Source organism: Humulus lupulus, chromosome 2, assembly GCF_963169125.1.
Source record: "Humulus lupulus chromosome 2, drHumLupu1.1, whole genome shotgun sequence".
NCBI classification, from domain to species: Eukaryota; Viridiplantae; Streptophyta; class Magnoliopsida; order Rosales; family Cannabaceae; genus Humulus; species Humulus lupulus.
This window is the reverse complement of record NC_084794.1, coordinates 97,975,950-98,000,369: the sequence shown is the minus strand read 5'-3', so window position 1 is coordinate 98,000,369 and position 24,420 is coordinate 97,975,950. Positions and strand designations below refer to the sequence as shown.

Here is a 24,420-nt window from a genome sequence, read left to right as displayed (position 1 = left end):
AAACGATGCACGGTCGCCTCGGGCATACTGGCCCAGGCGATATATCGCCTACAGGGGGCGATATATCGCCTCCTTCAGCATGGATTCAAACTCTTTTGAATTCATTTCCTTTCAGCCATTCAAACTCCTTCAACAGTCCAGCATCTTGTGAACGAGTCTTCAGCCTCTGCTGAACGATTATTCAAATGATTTTCACCTAAAAAGCCATTATTTTTATTCAAGTAAAATCAAGATATTTTCATTCCCAAACTCTATAAATAGGACCTAGTACCCAGCCATTATTCACCATTTGCTCTAAGTTCAGAGGCTGCTAGTGTTAAGTGAGTGAGAGAGTGTAAACACTTGGTTTGGGGAAAAACTATAAGCTTAAACATCATAAGCTTATCAAACACTTGGGAAGTAAGTGAGTGTTATAGTATTTCGGTGGATGTTAGATTGATCTTGCAATCTTTGAGGTAAACCCAAAACTCTAGTCCTTTCTGTATTCTATGTTATTTCTTTTCTCAAAACCTTCTACTCAGTCCCCTAACCTTATTCTTATTTTGGTTAGGGAATCCAAGCTCTTAAGCATATAAGTTGGTAAGTATGTTTTTATGGTTTAGTCTTTCTTTCCATCTCTTTCATTTCATCTCCTTTCTTTAGACTCACTCTTTCTTATGGTTTTAGGAGTGTTCCAAAAGTCCCAACTCAGTCCATAATCCCGGTAACTTTGGTAAGGAAAATAGGCTAGAATTAATATGTTATGTGCTTATGTTATCTATATGTTTATGTTATTAAAAGTGTTATGATATGTATATGTGTATGTAGGCTTGGGCATATGACCCATATGACTAACAAGACCCCAAATGGGTTATGGGCATATGACCTACTTAGCTAGTAGGACCCCATTAACCCCATGGGCATATGCTTGTTTAGTCTATGGGACCCCAAGTAATAATGGCCATTATAATAAGTGTATTATGTGTTATGATATGTCTTTACGTTATTATGAAATTATGTTTATGTTTATGACTATGTGTTAGATTTTTCCTTGCTGGGCATTAGGCTCATTCCTTTCTGTTTATGTGCAGGAAATAAGCTTTAGAGGTGGAAAGATTCGTGACGCTTAGAGGATGTGTATCGATGGTGAATGGAGTCAAGGGGCCGAGCGTTATTCGATTCGAGGATGTAGTCTTGTTTATGCTTTTATGGTTTTAAATGTATTTTCCGCATTTTCTATGTAAGTCTTTTTAGTTTTTAAGTTATTTTTGTTTTAAAGACAATGGGTACCCATATCCTACTTATTTTATGAAAGTAACCTTTGTTTCCATAAGTTTTCAATAAAATTATGGTATTTCCGCAAAAATGTAAGTTTTATGTATAGATTCGTTAATGGTCCAAATAGTCTAGATTAGTGGGTCGTTACAGTTACATGGGCCATTGAGCTTTAACTCTCCTTAATATCTGAGTATGAAGGTAATAAAGATGAAATAATCAATGTAATTATTACAAGATCACAATCTTATAACGGAATAAACCGAATCATACGAGTAGCCTGGTCGTACCTAATAGTCAGTCTTGATGAAGCAATTTGTGGCTAGTCGATAATCGAACAGCACCGCTTTATTTCAATTCCGCCACGTGTCATCCATCTGTGAGAAATCCTTGCCAAGTCATCCGTAGCCGTTTTTGGGTAAACACTAGGGTATTGCACTAGCTACAAATTGAATCCTTAGTGCTATTATTAATATTGAATCCCAATATCGTGATCAAAGAACTAGGGTTCTTGAGGTTCACAAATATCGGGAGAATTACAATAAGACGATGGATAATCGCACTATAGGCTCTCTCTCTCTCTCAATATTCAGGAAAAAGATTCAAAAGAGAAAAAGTCCCATCCTTGAGCTATTTCATGCATATTTATAGGCTCATGGGGGGTTACATGGGCCATTGAGCCTTAAGTCTCCTTAATATCTGAGTATCAAGGTAATAAAGATGAAATAATCAATGTAATTATTACAAGATCACAATCTTATAACGGAATAAACCGAATCATACGAGTAGCCTGGTCGTACCTAATAGTCAGTCTTGATGAAGAAATTTGTAGCTAGTCGATAATCGAACAGCACCGCTTTATTTCAATTCTGCCACGTATCATCCATGTGTTAGAAATCCTTGCCATGTCATCAGTAGCCGTTTTTGGGTAAACACTAGGGTATTGCACTAGCTACAAATTGAATCCTTAGTGCTATTATTAATATTGAATCCCAATATCGTGATCAAAGTACTAGGGTTCTTGAGGTTCACAAATATCGGGAGAATTACAATAAGACGATGGATAATCGCACTATAGGCCCTCTCTCTCTCTCAATATTCAGGAAAAAGATTCAAAAGAGAAAAAGTCCCATCTTTGAGCTATTTCATGCTTATTTATAGGCTCATGGGGGGTTACATGGGCCATTGAGCCTTAACTCTCCTTAATATCTGAGTATCAAGGTAATAAAGATGAAATAATCAATGTAATTATTACAAGATCACAATCTTATAACAGAATAAACCGAATCATACGAGTAGCCTGGTCGTACCTAATAGTCAGTCTTGATGAAGCAATTTGTGGCTAGTCGATAATCGAACAGCACCGCTTTATTTCAATTCTGCCACGTGTCATCCATGTGTGAGAAATCCTTGCCATGTCATCAGTAGCCGTTTTTGGGTAAACACTAGGGTATTGCACTAGCTACAAATTGAATCCTTAGTGCTATTATTAATATTGAATCCCAATATCGTGATCAAAGAACTAGGGTTCTTGAGGTTCACAAATATCGGGAGAATTACAATAAGACGATGGATAATCGCACTATAGGCTCTCTCTCTCTCACAATATTCAGGAAAAAGATTCAAAAGAGAAAAAGTCCCATCCTTGAGCTATTTCATGCATATTTATAGGCTCATGGGGGGTTACATGGGCCATTGAGCCTTAACTCTCCTTAATATCTGAGTATCAAGGTAATAAAGATGAAATAATCAATGTAATTATTACAAGATCACAATCTTATAACGGAATAAACCGAATCATACGAGTAGCCTGGTCGTACCTAATAGTCAGTCTTGATGAAGCAATTTGTGGCTAGTCGATAATCGAACAGCACCGCTTTATTTCAATTCTGCCACGTGTCATCCATGTGTGAGAAATCCTTGCCATGTCATCAGTAGCCGTTTTTGGGTAAACACTAGGGTATTGCATTAGCTACAAATTGAATCCTTAGTGATATTATTAATATTGAATCCCAATATCGTGATCAAAGAACTAGGGTTCTTGAGGTTCAAAAATATCGGGAGAATTACAATAAGACGATGGATAATCGCACTATAGGCTCTCTCTCTCTCAATATTCAGGAAAAAGATTCAAAAGAGAAAAAGTCCCATCCTTGAGCTATTTCATGCATATTTATAGGCTCATGGGGGGTTACATGGGCCATTGAGCTTTAACTCTCCTTAATATCTGAGTATGAAGGTAATAAAGATGAAATAATCAATGTAATTATTACAAGATCACAATCTTATAACGGAATAAACCGAATCATACGAGTAGCCTGGTCGTACCTAATAGTCAGTCTTGATGAAGCAATTTGTGGCTAGTCGATAATCGAACAGCACCGCTTTATTTCAATTCCGCCACGTGTCATCCATGTGTGAGAAATCCTTGCCAAGTCATCCGTAGCCGTTTTTGGGTAAACACTAGGGTATTGCACTAGCTACAAATTGAATCCTTAGTGCTATTATTAATATTGAATCCCAATATCGTGATCAAAGAACTAGGGTTCTTGAGGTTCACAAATATCGGGAGAATTACAATAAGACGATGGATAATCGCACTATAGGCTCTCTCTCTCTCACAATATTCAGGAAAAAGATTCAAAAGAGAAAAAGTCCCATCCTTGAGCTATTTCATGCATATTTATAGGCTCATGGGGGGTTACATGGGCCATTGAGCCTTAACTCTCCTTAATATCTGAGTATCAAGGTAATAAAGATGAAATAATCAATGTAATTATTACAAGATCACAATCTTATAACGGAATAAACCGAATCATACGAGTAGCCTGGTCGTACCTAATAGTCAGTCTTGATGAAGCAATTTGTGGCTAGTCGATAATCGAACAGCACCGCTTTATTTCAATTCTGCCACGTGTCATCCATGTGTGAGAAATCCTTGCCATGTCATCAGTAGCCGTTTTTGGGTAAACACTAGGGTATTGCATTAGCTACAAATTGAATCCTTAGTGATATTATTAATATTGAATCCCAATATCGTGATCAAAGAACTAGGGTTCTTGAGGTTCAAAAATATCGGGAGAATTACAATAAGACGATGGATAATCGCACTATAGGCTCTCTCTCTCTCAATATTCAGGAAAAAGATTCAAAAGAGAAAAAGTCCCATCCTTGAGCTATTTCATGCATATTTATAGGCTCATGGGGGGTTACATGGGCCATTGAGCTTTAACTCTCCTTAATATCTGAGTATGAAGGTAATAAAGATGAAATAATCAATGTAATTATTACAAGATCACAATCTTATAACGGAATAAACCGAATCATACGAGTAGCCTGGTCGTACCTAATAGTCAGTCTTGATGAAGCAATTTGTGGCTAGTCGATAATCGAACAGCACCGCTTTATTTCAATTCCGCCACGTGTCATCCATGTGTGAGAAATCCTTGCCAAGTCATCCGTAGCCGTTTTTGGGTAAACACTAGGGTATTGCACTAGCTACAAATTGAATCCTTAGTGCTATTATTAATATTGAATCCCAATATCGTGATCAAAGAACTAGGGTTCTTGAGGTTCACAAATATCGGGAGAATTACAATAAGACGATGGATAATCGCACTATAGGCTCTCTCTCTCTCTCAATATTCAGGAAAAAGATTCAAAAGAGAAAAAGTCCCATCCTTGAGCTATTTCATGCATATTTATAGGCTCATGGGGGGTTACATGGGCCATTGAGCCTTAACTCTCCTTAATATCTGAGTATCAAGGTAATAAAGATGAAATAATCAATGTAATTATTACAAGATCACAATCTTATAACAGAATAAACTGAATCATACGAGTAGCCTGGTCGTACCTAATAGTCAGTCTTGATGAAGCAATTTGTGGCTAGTCGATAATCGAACAGCACCGCTTTATTTCAATTCTGCCACGTGTCATCCATGTGTGAGAAATCCTTGCCATGTCATCAGTAGCCGTTTTTGGGTAAACACTAGGGTATTGCATTAGCTACAAATTGAATCCTTAGTGCTATTATTAATATTGAATCCCAATATCGTGATCAAAGAACTAGGGTTCTTGAGTTTCACAAATCTCGGGAGAATTACAATAAGACGATGGATAATCGCACTATAGGCTCTCTCTCTCTCTCAATATTCAGGAAAAAGATTCAAAAGAGAAAAAGTCCCATCCTTGAGCTATTTCATGCATATTTATAGGCTCATGGGGGGTTACATGGGCCATTGAGCCTTAACTCTCCTTAATATCTGAGTATCAAGGTAATAAAGATGAAATAATCAATGTAATTATTACAAGATCACAATCTTATAACAGAATAAACCGAATCATACGAGTAGCCTGGTCGTACCTAATAGTCAGTCTTGATGAAGCAATTTGTGGCTAGTCGATAATCGAACAGCACCGCTTTATTTCAATTCTGCCACGTGTCATCCATGTGTGAGAAATCCTTGCCATGTCATCAGTAGCCGTTTTTGGGTAAACACTAGGGTATTGCACTAGCTACAAATTGAATCCTTAGTGCTATTATTAATATTGAATCCCAATAACGTGATCAAAGAACTAGGGTTCTTGAGGTTCACAAATATCGGGAGAATTACAATAAGACGATGGATAATCGCACTATAGGCTCTCTCTCTCTCACAATATTCAGGAAAAAGATTCAAAAGAGAAAAAGTCCCATCCTTGAGCTATTTCATGCATATTTATAGGCTCATGGGGGGTTACATGGGCCATTGAGCCTTAACTCTCCTTAATATCTGAGTATCAAGGTATAAAGATGAAATAATCAATGTAATTATTACAAGATCACAATCTTATAACGGAATAAACCGAATCATACGAGTTGCCTGGTCGTACCTAATAGTCAGTCTTGATGAAGCAATTTGTGGCTAGTCGATAATCGAACAGCACCGCTTTATTTCAATTCCGCCACGTCTCATCCATGTGTGAGAAATCCTTGCCAAGTCATCCGTAGCCGTTTTTGGGTAAACACTAGGGTATTGCACTAGCTACAAATTGAATCCTTAGTGCTATTATTAATATTGAATCCCAATATCGTGATCAAAGAACTAGGGTTCTTGAGGTTCACAAATATCGGGAGAATTACAATAAGACGATGGATAATCGCACTATAGGCTCTCTCTCTCTCTCAATAATCAGGAAAAAGATTCAAAAGAGAAAAAGTCCCATCCTTGAGCTATTTCATGCATATTTATAGGCTCATGGGGGGTTACATGGGCCATTGAGCCTTAACTCTCCTTAATATCTGAGTATCAAGGTAATAAAGATGAAATAATCAATGTAATTATTACAAGATCACAATCTTATAACAGAATAAACCGAATCATACGAGTAGCCTGGTCGTACCTAATAGTCAGTCTTGATGAAGCAATTTGTGGCTAGTCGATAATCGAACAGCACCGCTTTATTTCAATTCTGCCACGTGTCATCCATGTGTGAGAAATCCTTGCCATGTCATCAGTAGCCGTTTTTGGGTAAACACTAGGGTATTGCATTAGCTACAAATTGAATCCTTAGTGCTATTATTAATATTGAATCCCAATATCGTGATCAAAGAACTAGGGTTCTTGAGTTTCACAAATCTCGGGAGAATTACAATAAGACGATGGATAATCGCACTATAGGCTCTCTCTCTCTCTCAATATCCAGGAAAAAGATTCAAAAGAGAAAAAGTCCCATCCTTGAGCTATTTCATGCATATTTATAGTCTCATGGGGGGTTACATGGGCCATTGAGCCTTAAGTCTCCTTAATATCTGAGTATCAAGGTAATAAAGATGAAATAATCAATGTAATTATTACAAGATCACAATCTTATAACGGAATAAACCGAATCATACGAGTAGCCTGGTCGTACCTAATAGTCAGTCTTGGTGAAGCAATTTGTCGCTAGTCGATAATCGAACAGCACCGCTTTATTTCAATTCTGCCACGTATCATCCATGTGTTAGAAATCCTTGCCATGTCATCAGTAGCCGTTTTTGGGTAAACACTAGGGTATTGCACTAGCTACAAATTGAATCCTTAGTGCTATTATTAATATTGAATCCCAATATCGTGATCAAAGTACTAGGGTTCTTGAGGTTCACAAATATCGGGAGAATTACAATAAGACGATGGATAATCGCACTATAGGCCCTCTCTCTCCCTCAATTTTCAGGAAAAAGATTCAAAAGAGAAAAAGTCCCATCTTTGAGCTATTTCATGCTTATTTATAGGCTCATGGGGGGTTACATGGGCCATTGAGCCTTAACTCTCCTTAATATCTGAGTATCAAGGTAATAAAGATGAAATAATCAATGTAATTATTACAAGATCACAATCTTATAACAGAATAAACCGAATCATACGAGTAGCCTGGTCGTACCTAATAGTCAGTCTTGATGAAGCAATTTGTGGCTAGTCGATAATCGAACAGCACCGCTTTATTTCAATTCCGCCACGTCTCATCCATGTGTGAGAAATCCTTGCCAAGTCATCCGTAGCCGTTTTTGGGTAAACACTAGGGTATTGCACTAGCTACAAATTGAATCCTTAGTGCTATTATTAATATTGAATCCCAATATCGTGATCAAAGAACTAGGGTTCTTGAGGTTCACAAATATCGGGAGAATTACAATAAGACGATGGATAATCGCACTATAGGCTCTCTCTCTCTCTCAATAATCAGGAAAAAGATTCAAAAGAGAAAAAGTCCCATCCTTGAGCTATTTCATGCATATTTATAGGCTCATGGGGGGTTACATGGGCCATTGAGCCTTAACTCTCCTTAATATCTGAATATCAAGGTAATAAAGATGAAATAATCAATGTAATTATTACAAGATCACAATCTTATAACAGAATAAACCGAATCATACGAGTAGCCTGGTCGTACCTAATAGTCAGTCTTGATGAAGCAATTTGTGGCTAGTCGATAATCGAACAGCACCGCTTTATTTCAATTCTGCCACGTGTCATCCATGTGTGAGAAATCCTTGCCATGTCATCAGTAGCCGTTTTTGGGTAAACACTAGGGTATTGCATTAGCTACAAATTGAATCCTTAGTGCTATTATTAATATTGAATCCCAATATCGTGATCAAAGAACTAGGGTTCTTGAGTTTCACAAATCTCGGGAGAATTACAATAAGACGATGGATAATCGCACTATAGGCTCTCTCTCTCTCTCAATATTCAGGAAAAAGATTCAAAAGAGAAAAAGTCCCATCCTTGAGCTATTTCATGCATATTTATAGTCTCATGGGGGGTTACATGGGCCATTGAGCCTTAAGTCTCCTTAATATCTGAGTATCAAGGTAATAAAGATGAAATAATCAATGTAATTATTACAAGATCACAATCTTATAACGGAATAAACCGAATCATACGAGTAGCCTGGTCGTACCTAATAGTCAGTCTTGATGAAGCAATTTGTCGCTAGTCGATAATCGAACAGCACCGCTTTATTTCAATTCTGCCACGTATCATCCATGTGTTAGAAATCCTTGCCATGTCATCAGTAGCCGTTTTTGGGTAAACACTAGGGTATTGCACTAGCTACAAATTGAATCCTTAGTGCTATTATTAATATTGAATCCCAATATCGTGATCAAAGTACTAGGGTTCTTGAGGTTCACAAATATCGGGAGAATTACAATAAGACGATGGATAATCGCACTATAGGCCCTCTCTCTCCCTCAATTTTCAGGAAAAAGATTCAAAAGAGAAAAAGTCCCATCTTTGAGCTATTTCATGCTTATTTATAGGCTCATGGGGGGTTACATGGGCCATTGAGCCTTAAGTCTCCTTAATATCTGAGTATCAAGGTAATAAAGATGAAATAATCAATGTAATTATTACAAGATCACAATCTTATAACAGAATAAACCGAATCATACGAGTAGCCTGGTCGTACCTAATAGTCAGTCTTGATGAAGCAATTTGTGGCTAGTCGATAATCGAACAGCACCGCTTTATTTCAATTCTGCCACGTGTCATCCATGTGTGAGAAATCCTTGCCATGTCATCAGTAGCCGTTTTTGGGTAAACACTAGGGTATTGCACTAGCTACAAATTGAATCCTTAGTGCTATTATTAATATTGAATCCCAATATCGTGATCAAAGTACTAGGGTTCTTGAGGTTCACAAATATCGGGAGAATTACAATAAGACGATGGATAATCGCACTATAGGCCCTCTCTCTCCCTCAATTTTCAGGAAAAAGATTCAAAAGAGAAAAAGTCCCATCTTTGAGCTATTTCATGCTTATTTATAGGCTCATGGGGGGTTACATGGGCCATTGAGCCTTAACTCTCCTTAATATCTGAGTATCAAGGTAATAAAGATGAAATAATCAATGTAATTATTACAAGATCACAATCTTATAACAGAATAAACCGAATCATACGAGTAGCCTGGTCGTACCTAATAGTCAGTCTTGATGAAGCAATTTGTGGCTAGTCGATAATCGAACAGCACCGCTTTATTTCAATTCCGCCACGTCTCATCCATGTGTGAGAAATCCTTGCCAAGTCATCCGTAGCCGTTTTTGGGTAAACACTAGGGTATTGCACTAGCTACAAATTGAATCCTTAGTGCTATTATTAATATTGAATCCCAATATCGTGATCAAAGAACTAGGGTTCTTGAGGTTCACAAATATCGGGAGAATTACAATAAGACGATGGATAATCGCACTATAGGCTCTCTCTCTCTCTCAATAATCAGGAAAAAGATTCAAAAGAGAAAAAGTCCCATCCTTGAGCTATTTCATGCATATTTATAGGCTCATGGGGGGTTACATGGGCCATTGAGCCTTAACTCTCCTTAATATCTGAGTATCAAGGTAATAAAGATGAAATAATCAATGTAATTATTACAAGATCTCAATCTTATAACAGAATAAACCGAATCATACGAGTAGCCTGGTCGTACCTAATAGTCAGTCTTGATGAAGCAATTTGTGGCTAGTCGATAATCGAACAGCACCGCTTTATTTCAATTCTGCCACGTGTCATCCATGTGTGAGAAATCCTTGCCATGTCATCAGTAGCCGTTTTTGGGTAAACACTAGGGTATTGCATTAGCTACAAATTGAATCCTTAGTGCTATTATTAATATTGAATCCCAATATCGTGATCAAAGAACTAGGGTTCTTGAGTTTCACAAATCTCGGGAGAATTACAATAAGACGATGGATAATCGCACTATAGGCTCTCTCTCTCTCTCAATATTCAGGAAAAAGATTCAAAAGAGAAAAAGTCCCATCCTTGAGCTATTTCATGCATATTTATAGTCTCATGGGGGGTTACATGGGCCATTGAGCCTTAAGTCTCCTTAATATCTGAGTATCAAGGTAATAAAGATGAAATAATCAATGTAATTATTACAAGATCACAATCTTATAACGGAATAAACCGAATCATACGAGTAGCCTGGTCGTACCTAATAGTCAGTCTTGATGAAGCAATTTGTCGCTAGTCGATAATCGAACAGCACCGCTTTATTTCAATTCTGCCACGTATCATCCATGTGTTAGAAATCCTTGCCATGTCATCAGTAGCCGTTTTTGGGTAAACACTAGGGTATTGCACTAGCTACAAATTGAATCCTTAGTGCTATTATTAATATTGAATCCCAATATCGTGATCAAAGTACTAGGGTTCTTGAGGTTCACAAATATCGGGAGAATTACAATAAGACGATGGATAATCGCACTATAGGCCCTCTCTCTCCCTCAATTTTCAGGAAAAAGATTCAAAAGAGAAAAAGTCCCATCTTTGAGCTATTTCATGCTTATTTATAGGCTCATGGGGGGTTACATGGGCCATTGAGCCTTAACTCTCCTTAATATCTGAGTATCAAGGTAATAAAGATGAAATAATCAATGTAATTATTACAAGATCACAATCTTATAACAGAATAAACCGAATCATACGAGTAGCCTGGTCGTACCTAATAGTCAGTCTTGATGAAGCAATTTGTGGCTAGTCGATAATCGAACAGCACCGCTTTATTTCAATTCTGCCACGTGTCATCCATGTGTGAGAAATCCTTGCCATGTCATCAGTAGCCGTTTTTGGGTAAACACTAGGGTATTGCACTAGCTACAAATTGAATCCTTAGTGCTATTATTAATATTGAATCCCAATAACGTGATCAAAGAACTAGGGTTCTTGAGGTTCACAAATATCGGGAGAATTACAATAAGACGATGGATAATCGCACTATAGGCTCTCTCTCTCTCACAATATTCAGGAAAAAGATTCAAAAGAGAAAAAGTCCCATCCTTGAGCTATTTCATGCATATTTATAGGCTCATGGGGGGTTACATGGGCCATTGAGCCTTAACTCTCCTTAATATCTGAGTATCAAGGTAATAAAGATGAAATAATCAATGTAATTATTACAAGATCACAATCTTATAACAGAATAAACCGAATCATACGAGTAGCCTGGTCGTACCTAATAGTCAGTCTTGATGAAGCAATTTGTGGCTAGTCGATAATCGAACAGCACCGCTTTATTTCAATTCCGCCACGTCTCATCCATGTGTGAGAAATCCTTGCCAAGTCATCCGTAGCCGTTTTTGGGTAAACACTAGGGTATTGCACTAGCTACAAATTGAATCCTTAGTGCTATTATTAATATTGAATCCCAATATCGTGATCAAAGAACTAGGGTTCTTGAGGTTCACAAATATCGGGAGAATTACAATAAGACGATGGATAATCGCACTATAGGCTCTCTCTCTCTCTCAATAATCAGGAAAAAGATTCAAAAGAGAAAAAGTCCCATCCTTGAGCTATTTCATGCATATTTATAGGCTCATGGGGGGTTACATGGGCCATTGAGCCTTAACTCTCCTTAATATCTGAGTATCAAGGTAATAAAGATGAAATAATCAATGTAATTATTACAAGATCACAATCTTATAACAGAATAAACCGAATCATACGAGTAGCCTGGTCGTACCTAATAGTCAGTCTTGATGAAGCAATTTGTGGCTAGTCGATAATCGAACAGCACCGCTTTATTTCAATTCTGCCACGTGTCATCCATGTGTGAGAAATCCTTGCCATGTCATCAGTAGCCGTTTTTGGGTAAACACTAGGGTATTGCATTAGCTACAAATTGAATCCTTAGTGCTATTATTAATATTGAATCCCAATATCGTGATCAAAGAACTAGGGTTCTTGAGTTTCACAAATCTCGGGAGAATTACAATAAGACGATGGATAATCGCACTATAGGCTCTCTCTCTCTCTCAATATTCAGGAAAAAGATTCAAAAGAGAAAAAGTCCCATCCTTGAGCTATTTCATGCATATTTATAGTCTCATGGGGGGTTACATGGGCCATTGAGCCTTAACTCTCCTTAATATCTGAGTATCAAGGTAATAAAGATGAAATAATCAATGTAATTATTACAAGATCACAATCTTATAACAGAATAAACCGAATCATACGAGTAGCCTGGTCGTACCTAATAGTCAGTCTTGATGAAGCAATTTGTGGCTAGTCGATAATCGAACAGCACCGCTTTATTTCAATTCTGCCACGTGTCATCCATGTGTGAGAAATCCTTGCCATGTCATCAGTAGCCGTTTTTGGGTAAACACTAGGGTATTGCACTAGCTACAAATTGAATCCTTAGTGCTATTATTAATATTGAATCCCAATAACGTGATCAAAGAACTAGGGTTCTTGAGGTTCACAAATATCGGGAGAATTACAATAAGACGATGGATAATCGCACTATAGGCTCTCTCTCTCTCACAATATTCAGGAAAAAGATTCAAAAGAGAAAAAGTCCCATCCTTGAGCTATTTCATGCATATTTATAGGCTCATGGGGGGTTACATGGGCCATTGAGCCTTAACTCTCCTTAATATCTGAGTATCAAGGTAATAAAGATGAAATAATCAATGTAATTATTACAAGATCACAATCTTATAACAGAATAAACCGAATCATACGAGTAGCCTGGTCGTACCTAATAGTCAGTCTTGATGAAGCAATTTGTGGCTAGTCGATAATCGAACAGCACCGCTTTATTTCAATTCTGCCACGTGTCATCCATGTGTGAGAAATCCTTGCCATGTCATCAGTAGCCATTTTTGGGTAAACACTAGGGTATTGCATTAGCTACAAATTGAATCCTTAGTGCTATTATTAATATTGAATCCCAATATCGTGATCAAAGAACTAGGGTTCTTGAGGTTCAAAAATATCGGGAGAATTACAATAAGACGATGGATAATCGCACTATAGGCTCTCTCTCTCTCTCAATATTCAGGAAAAAGATTCAAAAGAGAAAAAGTCCCATCCTTGAGCTATTTCATGCATATTTATAGGCTCATGGGGGGTTACATGGGCCATTGAGCTTTAACTCTCCTTAATATCTGAGTATGAAGGTAATAAAGATGAAATAATCAATGTAATTATTACAAGATCACAATCTTATAACGGAATAAACCGAATCATACGAGTAGCCTGGTCGTACCTAATAGTCAGTCTTGATGAAGCAATTTGTGGCTAGTCGATAATCGAACAGCACCGCTTTATTTCAATTCCGCCACGTGTCATCCATGTGTGAGAAATCCTTGCCAAGTCATCCGTAGCCGTTTTTGGGTAAACACTAGGGTATTGCACTAGCTACAAATTGAATCCTTAGTGCTATTATTAATATTGAATCCCAATATCGTGATCAAAGAACTAGGGTTCTTGAGGTTCACAAATATCGGGAGAATTACAATAAGACGATGGATAATCGCACTATAGGCTCTCTCTCTCTCTCAATATTCAGGAAAAAGATTCAAAAGAGAAAAAGTCCCATCCTTGAGCTATTTCATGCATATTTATAGGCTCATGGGGGGTTACATGGGCCATTGAGCCTTAACTCTCCTTAATATCTGAGTATCAAGGTAATAAAGATGAAATAATCAATGTAATTATTACAAGATCACAATCTTATAACAGAATAAACTGAATCATACGAGTAGCCTGGTCGTACCTAATAGTCAGTCTTGATGAAGCAATTTGTGGCTAGTCGATAATCGAACAGCACCGCTTTATTTCAATTCTGCCACGTGTCATCGATGTGTGAGAAATCCTTGCCATGTCATCAGTAGCCGTTTTTGGGTAAACACTAGGGTATTGCACTAGCTACAAATTGAATCCTTAGTGCTATTATTAATATTGAATCCCAATATCGTGATCAAAGAACTAGGGTTCTTGAGGTTCACAAATATCGGGAGAATTACAATAAGACGATGGATAATCGCACTATAGGCTCTCTCTCTCTCACAATATTCAGGAAAAAGATTCAAAAGAGAAAAAGTCCCATCCTTGAGCTATTTCATGCATATTTATAGGCTCATGGGGGGTTACATGGGCCATTGAGCCTTAAGTCTCCTTAATATCTGAGTATCAAGGTAATAAAGATGAAATAATCAATGTAATTATTACAAGATCACAATCTTATAACGGAATAAACCGAATCATACGAGTAGCCTGGTCGTACCTAATAGTCAGTCTTGATGAAGCAATTTGTAGCTAGTCGATAATCGAACAGCACCGCTTTATTTCAATTCTGCCACGTATCATCCATGTGTTAGAAATCCTTTCCATGTCATCAGTAGCCGTTTTTGGGTAAACACTAGGGTATTGCACTAGCTACAAATTGAATCCTTAGTGCTATTATTAATATTGAATCCCAATATCGTGATCAAAGTACTAGGGTTCTTGAGGTTCACAAATATCGGGAGAATTACAATAAGACGATGGATAATCGCACTATAGGCTCTCTCTCTCTCTCAATATTCAGGAAAAAGATTCAAAAGAGAAAAAGTCCCATCTTTGAGCTTTTTCATGCTTATTTATAGGCTCATGGGGGGTTACATGGGCCATTGAGCCTTAACTCTCCTTAATATCTGAGTATCAAGGTAATAAAGATGAAATAATCAATGTAATTATTACAAGATCACAATCTTATAACAGAATAAACCGAATCATACGAGTAGCCTGGTCGTACCTAATAGTCAGTCTTGATGAAGCAATTTGTGGCTAGTCGATAATCGAACAGCACCGCTTTATTTCAATTCTGCCACGTGTCATCGATGTGTGAGAAATCCTTGCCATGTCATCAGTAGCCGTTTTTGGGTAAACACTAGGGTATTGCACTAGCTACAAATTGAATCCTTAGTGCTATTATTAATATTGAATCCCAATATCGTGATCAAAGAACTAGGGTTCTTGAGGTTCACAAATATCGGGAGAATTACAATAAGACGATGGATAATCGCACTATAGGCTCTCTCTCTCTCACAATATTCAGGAAAAAGATTCAAAAGAGAAAAAGTCCCATCCTTGAGCTATTTCATGCATATTTATAGGCTCATGGGGGGTTACATGGGCCATTGAGCCTTAACTCTCCTTAATATCTGAGTATCAAGGTAATAAAGATGAAATAATCAATGTAATTATTACAAGATCACAATCTTATAACGGAATAAACCGAATCATACGAGTAGCCTGGTCGTACCTAATAGTCAGTCTTGATGAAGCAATTTGTGGCTAGTCGATAATCGAACAGCACCGCTTTATTTCAATTCTGCCACGTGTCATCCATGTGTGAGAAATCCTTGCCATGTCATCAGTAGCCGTTTTTGGGTAAACACTAGGGTATTGCATTAGCTACAAATTGAATCCTTAGTGCTATTATTAATATTGAATCCCAATATCGTGATCAAAGAACTAGGGTTCTTGAGTTTCACAAATCTCGGGAGAATTACAATAAGACGATGGATAATCGCACTATAGGCTCTCTTTCTCTCTCAATATTCAGGAAAAAGATTCAAAAGAGAAAAATTCCCATCCTTGAGCTATTTCATGCATATTTATAGGCTCATGGGGGGTTACATGGGCCATTGAGCCTTAACTCTCCTTAATATCTGAGTGTCAAGGTAATAAAGATGAAATAATCAATGTAATTATTACAAGATCACAATCTTATAAGGGAATAAACCGAATCATACGAGTAGCCTGGTCGTACCTAATAGTCAGTCTTGATGAAGCAATTTGTAGCTAGTCGATAATCGAACAGCACCGCTTTATTTCAATTCTGCCACGTGTCATCCATGTGTGAGAAATCCTTGCCATGTCATCAATAGCCGTTTTTGGGTAAACACTAGGGTATTGCACTAGCTACAACTTGAATCCTTAGTGCTATTATTAATATTGAATCCCAATATCGTGATCAAAGAAATAGGGTTCTTGAGTTTCACAAATCTCGGGAGAATTACAATAAGACGATGGATAATCGCACTATACTACAAGAAAAAACAGTATTCATAACACTAAAAAAGTGCTATCTGGGTCTATTGATATCACTTCTGGAAATGCTAACGTAGCCCATGTTATTAAAAGTCCAGTCTTCTCTATAACATTTTTTGAATGTTATGTTCGGTGTTATCTTAAACTATTCAATAACACATTTTTAGGTGCTATAATATTCAAATAATAACATTTAGATAGAGTTTTTGATTATAAATTTGAAGTTTAATCTTGTATTTTTTTCATAACACTTTTCAACTGTTACATTTGATTATTTTGATAACATTTTTAGTTTGTTATATTATATAAACCATAACGATTTTTTACGCTTATAATATGCTTTTAAATCATAACATATAGTAATAAAATTTTAAATTTTATTTTGATAAGTATACTTATATGGTTTTTTTTTAATTAAAAGATTTTAATTATTGTATTTTGATAAAAATATTCAAAATTAATCATAAAATGTAATTCTCAATAGATTGATAAACCATAAGTATTACATTAAACAATAACTAATTCAAACCATGAATGTGTCTACTTCATGAGATCTTAGTTCTAACTTAAGTTTGAAAGCATAACATAATAAAGTTTTATAATCTTGAACAATTTTTACTTCAAAAATGAAAAATAGAAACATTACAAGATACACAAAAGTAAACCATGCGTGAAACTTGCTCCATCCTTCAATTCATCATCATTTGTGCACTTGTCTTTGTTGCAAGTCCATTTGTTTAGCTACAACAAAATTTAAATAAGTAATGCTTCAACTTAAAGTTATAGTAAACTAAAAGAGTACATAAAAACGTTAATTACCTAATTATAACTTTATCAGCTGGCCATGCAATTATACTACCTACAGCATCTTCTATAGTAGACATAATTGTTGAAGGCCTCCACAGAAATGCATCATTCTTTCTCACAAGATCTATCCCCACTTTCATAGCATTAGGCCCAAGAGGAACATGGTGAACCTCATCCTTTGGGTCACTTGAGATAAAATAACCTTCTGCAATAATTTCTCCAGATCCAATCCAATCTAATATTTTGCATTTTGAGCCAAATGTGTGGTTCTTGACACTCTAACAATATATCAATATAACAAATTCAGCAGCAGTAAATGATTTTATATTGAATATTATATGTTTTAGATTTTATCATTTTCATATAATTAGTATCATAATTACCTGAGTGGAATGAACATGAGAATTTGATTGAACATTGACATTTGATTGCTCCTCGCTCTGATAAGTCTATGTAATGGTAAATACAAAATTGTATCAACCAAAATATACTATATGATTTGATTTTTAAAATTACTTGATTTTGAGTTCAGAAATGAATTTAAGCTGTTTATTTAGTCTTATTGCTAAACTTGAGATAATTCTGGCATTTCCAATCCTCATCTCAAAGAAATATTATATATATTTATATATATATATATATATAAAGAGTATTGTCAGTTCAAGAATTTGATATCTATTTCAATATGGTAGTTTGAGGGAGCTTCTGATGAGGGAAATAAAGGAGTTAGTATATGGGATACATTTACAAAACAACCAGGTGAGAAGTTCAAAAGCCCCGAAAGTGTCAACTGTAATTGTAGTCATGCATATTCTTATCATTGATTGAACCTAATAAAAAAGCACTCATTGCAATTCTTATCTGTTGCTTACTTTTGTTATAATAATAACAATAATACACTGTTCTTTTCTTCTTTAAATATAACGCCATTCAGATTTTAGATCATATATGCTAATCCGATATAGAAAACCACTGAGCTATCCAGCCATGCATGCACTTTTGGTAGTTTCTAGAGGACATTTTGGCATTAGTGTTATTCACGTGTCTTATATTTTATAAAGATACACTATGACTATGTATGTTTTGTATTCAGAAAACACAAGAGGAAAGAAAAAAAAACAGAGGCAGAATAATAAAAAGTTGTTTGATTGGTAGCAGAAAAAGTGGAAGAAAAAAGTTAAAGGGGTGTTGTTTGTTTTTTGGTTCATCGATCTATGGATAGGAAAGAAAAATGAAGGAACTTTTCTAATTTATTATTCATATAAACCCATTATTTAGTTCTGAATTTTATAATAAATCTATCTCTTAAGCCAACATACAATAAATAATAAATTTAAAAAATCATAAAGTTAATTACTTAATATGTATGTGTTTTTTATGGTCATTTAAGTTTGTTTTGTTATTATTTAATTTTACATTTTACAACTTTTCTGTCAGGATCTTTTTGGCTGCTTTCCTTATTAGTCTTTCAATTTTCTGGTTCAAGCAGTCACCAATTTTTAGTTCTCCCAACTTGGTATGTTTCTGATTTTGTTTAACTATGAGTGTACGAGACTCTTGAGCTAAGGGATGGAGGATAAGACTCTTGTGTTCCTTTTTTGTTTTGATAAGTAAAGGTAGCCATGTTTTCCTATATCATATTTAAATGTGATTATTTGATTTTTATTTTTGCTAATTTTTCTACAATGCGATTAAATGTATTTTATTATTGTAATAACAAAGATGCAAAGTATAAAAGGAGTTGTTTTAAGCAGTTATGGATTATGGTTTTAGTTCACCTTAAGATTTTTCAAGTTCACTTTGTATTTAGTTGATTGATGACTAAATTTCTATGGTTTCGATTTTCCCCACATGGGTTTCGATTCTACTTTCAAATTTCTATGGTTTTTGAAGTTTATTAGATATACATCAAATAACTAACAGAAAATCAGAAAACATTCCAGCCATATTTATTAACCAACCATCAATCATTATCAATTCAAAATATTCAATCAACACACAAGTTTTCTTCCTTATCTCGCCGCAGCACACAAATTTCTCAGAACCTACTTCACTAATACACACAAGTTCTCAACCTTCCGTTATCATCGCAGCACACAATAATAATAATCTCAGAACCTACTTCACTATTGATGAATATCTAAGATATTCAAACTCCTCTAACATTTGCAAAGTATTTTAACAAAAATAAAAGAAAACATACCTCTTGCAAACTGCTGCAAATAAAGTTCCCTCCAATTCTGAATTTCTGAAAGAGTTAAAGAAATTTAGAAACTTGTGTAGAGAACCCAATAAATCAAAAAGTCATGTCACAATTATGTTCAACCATGTAAGTCATAACTTTGCATGCTAACATATATGCACAGACTGTGAATGTGAGGAGCTTATATAAATTAAAAATATTCCATAAGCAAAATATATAAACTTAAATCATATGATTAGCTGAGTTTGATTTATTATATAATAATACTAAAATTTTAGTTGGGATTTTGCATCCTGGTAATCATTGAAAACATTGTCAAATCTGCTTCACTGAGAAGAGGAACGAAGAAATTGCATCTCTAAGACATGCACTTGAAAAAAAGGAGATACTTCGTAAAGAGATGGAATATCATAAAAGACAAATGGAGCAAGAAATGCAGGAGGTACAGGTTTCACTAAAAGAATTTCAGGAAGCTCTAATCCAAAAGGCTTCAGGTTCACCTTCTGTGGCAAAGTTGCGAAACAAGCTCAAATGTTCAGAGCTGATGCACAAAGAATCTACTGAAAATCTGAAGGCTAGAGAAGCTGAATTGAAGTCCCAGCTTGAAACATTGACACAGGAATTGGAAAATTGTGGGTCTCAGTTGGAAAGTAAAGACACAATGTTGAAGGAGCTCAGGATGGAGTTGGAGCAAGTACGTGAAGACTTTTCTGTAAATCTCAAGGCTAAAGAAGGTGTATGGAACTCTCAACTGGAAAAAGTTACAAATGATTTGAGCAACTGTAGGTTTGTGTTAGCAAGTAGAGATGCAACTATAAAAGAGCTCAAGGTGGAGTTAGAACAGATCCATGGAGACTCTACAGCAAATATCAAGGCTCAAGAAGCTTTAGAAAAAGGAGTTACAACAGCAGAGATATGAAAAACAGACCAGAGATAACAGACACAAATCCCACATATATGAAAAGCAGACCAGAGATAACAGACACAACAGCAGAAACAAAGGACTGAGCAGATATGGAGACTTGTTTTTTGTATAGAACAAAGTCTACTATAAGGCAATAGCAAGAAACGAATATGTAGAAAATCCACCAAACTCTCAATAAAAATGGAAACTTTGAATGACCGGAGTTAGAAAATTTGGTGTGCATGTAAATAGAGACTACACCCCAAGCAAGTGTTCTTATGACTAAATCCAGAAGGGTCACTAAGCTTTCATCAGACCAACCATTCCTATACCAGTAGATGTAGCTCAATAAGCACAACACTAGATTAAACGCATAAAGACCCAGACAAGCCATTAAAGCTGGTTTATAACACAAATACTTTGTGTTATTAAGCCTCTCCTTTGGACCCTCATGATGACTCTTCTTGAATTTCTTGCTAACCCATGTAAGAAGCAACAAGAATAACAAAATGAAATGTAATGAACTAGAAAACCCACGAAGGAAAACTGGTTTTAGGAGAAAATGAGCACTTAAATACATTTGTAATTTCTTATTAGTTTTAATATTTTACGTGGATTTTTATTTTTATATTAAAATAATTGAGCAATTATAATTTATTAGTTTAAAAAATCCAACCAAAAAAAAAAAATACAAATTACCAAATAATAATATTTTTTCATTTGCTAGTAGAAAATAATTTATTAGCTACCAATTTTGAAATATTTTGCCACCAAATTTTATTAGTAAAACAACATTTAATTTATTTTATTAATAAAATTATGTAATTTGCTACCAAATTATGGTAGCAAAAAAAACATAGTGGATATAAAAGTAAATCATTTTGCTACTAAATACAATATCTTTTACTACTAAATATTTAGTAGCAAATAAAGAACATTTGCTACCAAATATTTTGGTACCTATAAACTTTTAGCGACGGGGTATTAGCTATGAACTAGCTACTAAAAAAATTTGGTAGCTAAAAGTCTATTAGCTACCAAAAATCTGTTAATGACTACCAATTTTTGAGTAGCTAAAATACTTTTTTATTGTAGTGGCACTAGGTGGAGTTACTAGAGCAGAATCTCAAAACAAGAGAAGCTGCTGCTAACTCAGCTGAGATGAAAACAGCCATGTCCTTGGAGTCAGAGAAAGCAAGCTTTCTCCAAACGATAAGAGAGAAGGATAAGATCCTAGAGCAGCTCCAGAAAGAAGTTGAATGGCTGGAGCAAGAATCATTGAGAAGAGAACTTGAGGAAGTTTTGCTCTCAAGAATTGTAGTAGAAAGAACAGTTGAGCATGAAAAAGAGCTTATGGAACAGAAGAACCAGAGAATAAATGAGTTGATGCAGCTTGTGGGATCATTTGAAGATAAATTTAATAACTCGTTAATTTCTTTCTCTTCAGAGCTCGCCGAGAAACAGGCAGAGATTAATCTGACACATAAAGCGTGGGAGAAAATAACTGCTGCCCAGATTATGGCTGCACTAGAAATTGAAGAGAAGAAGCTTATGATTGCTGAACTTGAGGATGACATCCATAATGTAAAGCAGAAACTGGAACTGCAGCAAAACTCCATGTGTGTTTTGAAGAGGCAAGCAGTTGAAGTTGAAGCAGAATTGGAGGCAAAAGAGTTGGAAATGAAGAATATGGGGTTTCAATTCTAGACAAAGCTGAAAGAGTCAGATGCTTTGATTGAAGAGCTCAAGAGTGAGAGAAGAAACTTACTTGAAGATGTCACTAAGTTATCATCAGAAAGAGAAAACTTGTTGGGATTGGTTGAGGGGTTGAGTGACAAGATTAGTGAGATCTCCAGTTCAGACAAACAACTAATGGATCTGTTACAGACAACAATGCCCTCTACTGAGGATGAACACTCTAGCTATCTGAGTGAGAATGTGAATAGTCCCATTGCAGTGAAGAAACTTGAAGCAAATTCTGACATAAGATCCCCATTTAGAGAAATCAACAACTAGAAATATCTATCTTGCTCATGGATAAAGGAATGTTGCTGATCTTGTAGTGTAGTAAAAGTATGGATTCTTGTAATTTCTTCTTTCCCACTACTTTAGCTAGCTTGTGTGTGACTGACTCATGCTAGTGCAAGTTTTTTGTTCTTACCACAAATGCATCTTGGTCTATGATTCAGTGCATGTATTTTTTTTTTTAAAAATACTAAAATTTTAATAGAGTTTTGGGTTATTTGGATCAGTTTATTACCGTCATACTTAGTTTGCTCTGGTAATTGTATTATTGAAAATCTCCTTCGGCTGAACAAATAACTCTTTCTCCGGCATGTACTAAATTGCCCTGTATCAATCGTATGTTAAGAACACTAAAATTAAACAACAAGGATAAAATGTATATTTATATATATGTAATAATAGCCTTTATAAATTATAAAGTATATTACCATACAATATTCAAACAACTAGCTTAGGTATTTTGCATTAATGACTAAGAAACTTAATCGATTTTCTTTTTCCCAAACAATTTGATGGCACTGTTTCATTATTAAAAAAGAAAAAGAAAAAGAAGCTATTGAATTTGTTTGGTGTATTGAGTTGAGTAATTTCAGTTTAAACCAAATATACTTACAGATTCAATACTACTCGATGAATAACTAGGGGCTTGAAATTGTAAACACTTGAACTTTCAGGCATTTCAAAATGGTTCAACTCTATTGTCATAAACTTCCATGCACTAGTCTATGTATCTCATAGATTTCTCTCATGTAATTTGTTCATCTCCACAAGGTTATCATTTATTCTTCCCTTAAAGCATCAAAGCGGATATCATCGGCGAAAAAATATTCAAGAGCTTGCTGAACTAAGAACTAAACAGAGTTCTAAAGAAATTTAAGAATTTAAAAAAAATTATATACTTGAGTTGCCTTTTTATCCATATAACGTCCAACTTTAGGCTGAAAATTGCCTCAAGCAAGCGTTCACACAAAAGAAGATAAAAAAAGGTTATAGGAGCTATCAAATCAAATAAATAAGCACATAAAACTAACAAGATTAAGTATATTTGGGTTTGTCAAGGTGCTGCTATCAACTCAAATAAGAGGATTTTTTAGGGCTGATAACAATTTAATTTTTATGGCATTGTTGTACTGATTGATTTTTTGCTATATGGTTATACCCTCTTATTTGAGGAGTTTTCTAATGAGTTCTCAGGGAGTCATATATAAATTAATCTTTTGTTTGTCTTATGGCCTTTTTTTTCTTAGAAAGAATGTGAGGAAATTTTCTTTATTATGATTTGGTGTCAAAATTTGTGAGTTCCTATTGTTTTAAATTAATCTACTTGACTTTTCGTCTATTAATAAAGATTCTACAATTTGTTAATAGTTTCGTTTCTGAATTTGTTGTGTCAATGGATAATTTTCTACAATAGCTGCCCATAAATGATTGTGATCCTAAAGAACAATAGAGACTGTCTTTATGATTCATTTTACTTTTGAAAACAATAACAAACACATTGTTCATGTTGTTTACAATGAAATACAAGACTAATATGATGCTTTGATTTAATCAATAGAGTGTGATATGTAGAAGTTTATATATATATATTGACTATTTTCCCTTAAATGATATCAGTTTTCTTTAAAGTTTGTTTACTTGGCAATGGGGCTGCTGCTGTAGTATTTCCCTTAAAAATATTCAAGAGCTTGCTGAACTAAGAACTAAACAGAGTTCTAAAGAAATTTAAGAATTTAAAAAAAATTATATACTTGTATGTATATACGTATTACACACTAAAAAATAATAACAGCATAAATAGAGAGGCTTGACCTCTAAGTAGCCGTCTTAAATGATCCTGGAAATACAGTTCAACAACAATTGAGACCTTC

At 35.3% G+C, this 24,420-nt stretch overlaps 1 pseudogene; it reads left to right on the top strand.

Moving 5' to 3' along the window:
• The first annotated feature begins 18,150 nt into the window (after positions 1 to 18,150).
• On the top strand, positions 18,151 to 22,702 carry LOC133814559 (uncharacterized protein At4g38062-like; annotated as a pseudogene).
• The last annotated feature ends 1,718 nt before the right edge of the window (positions 22,703 to 24,420 follow it).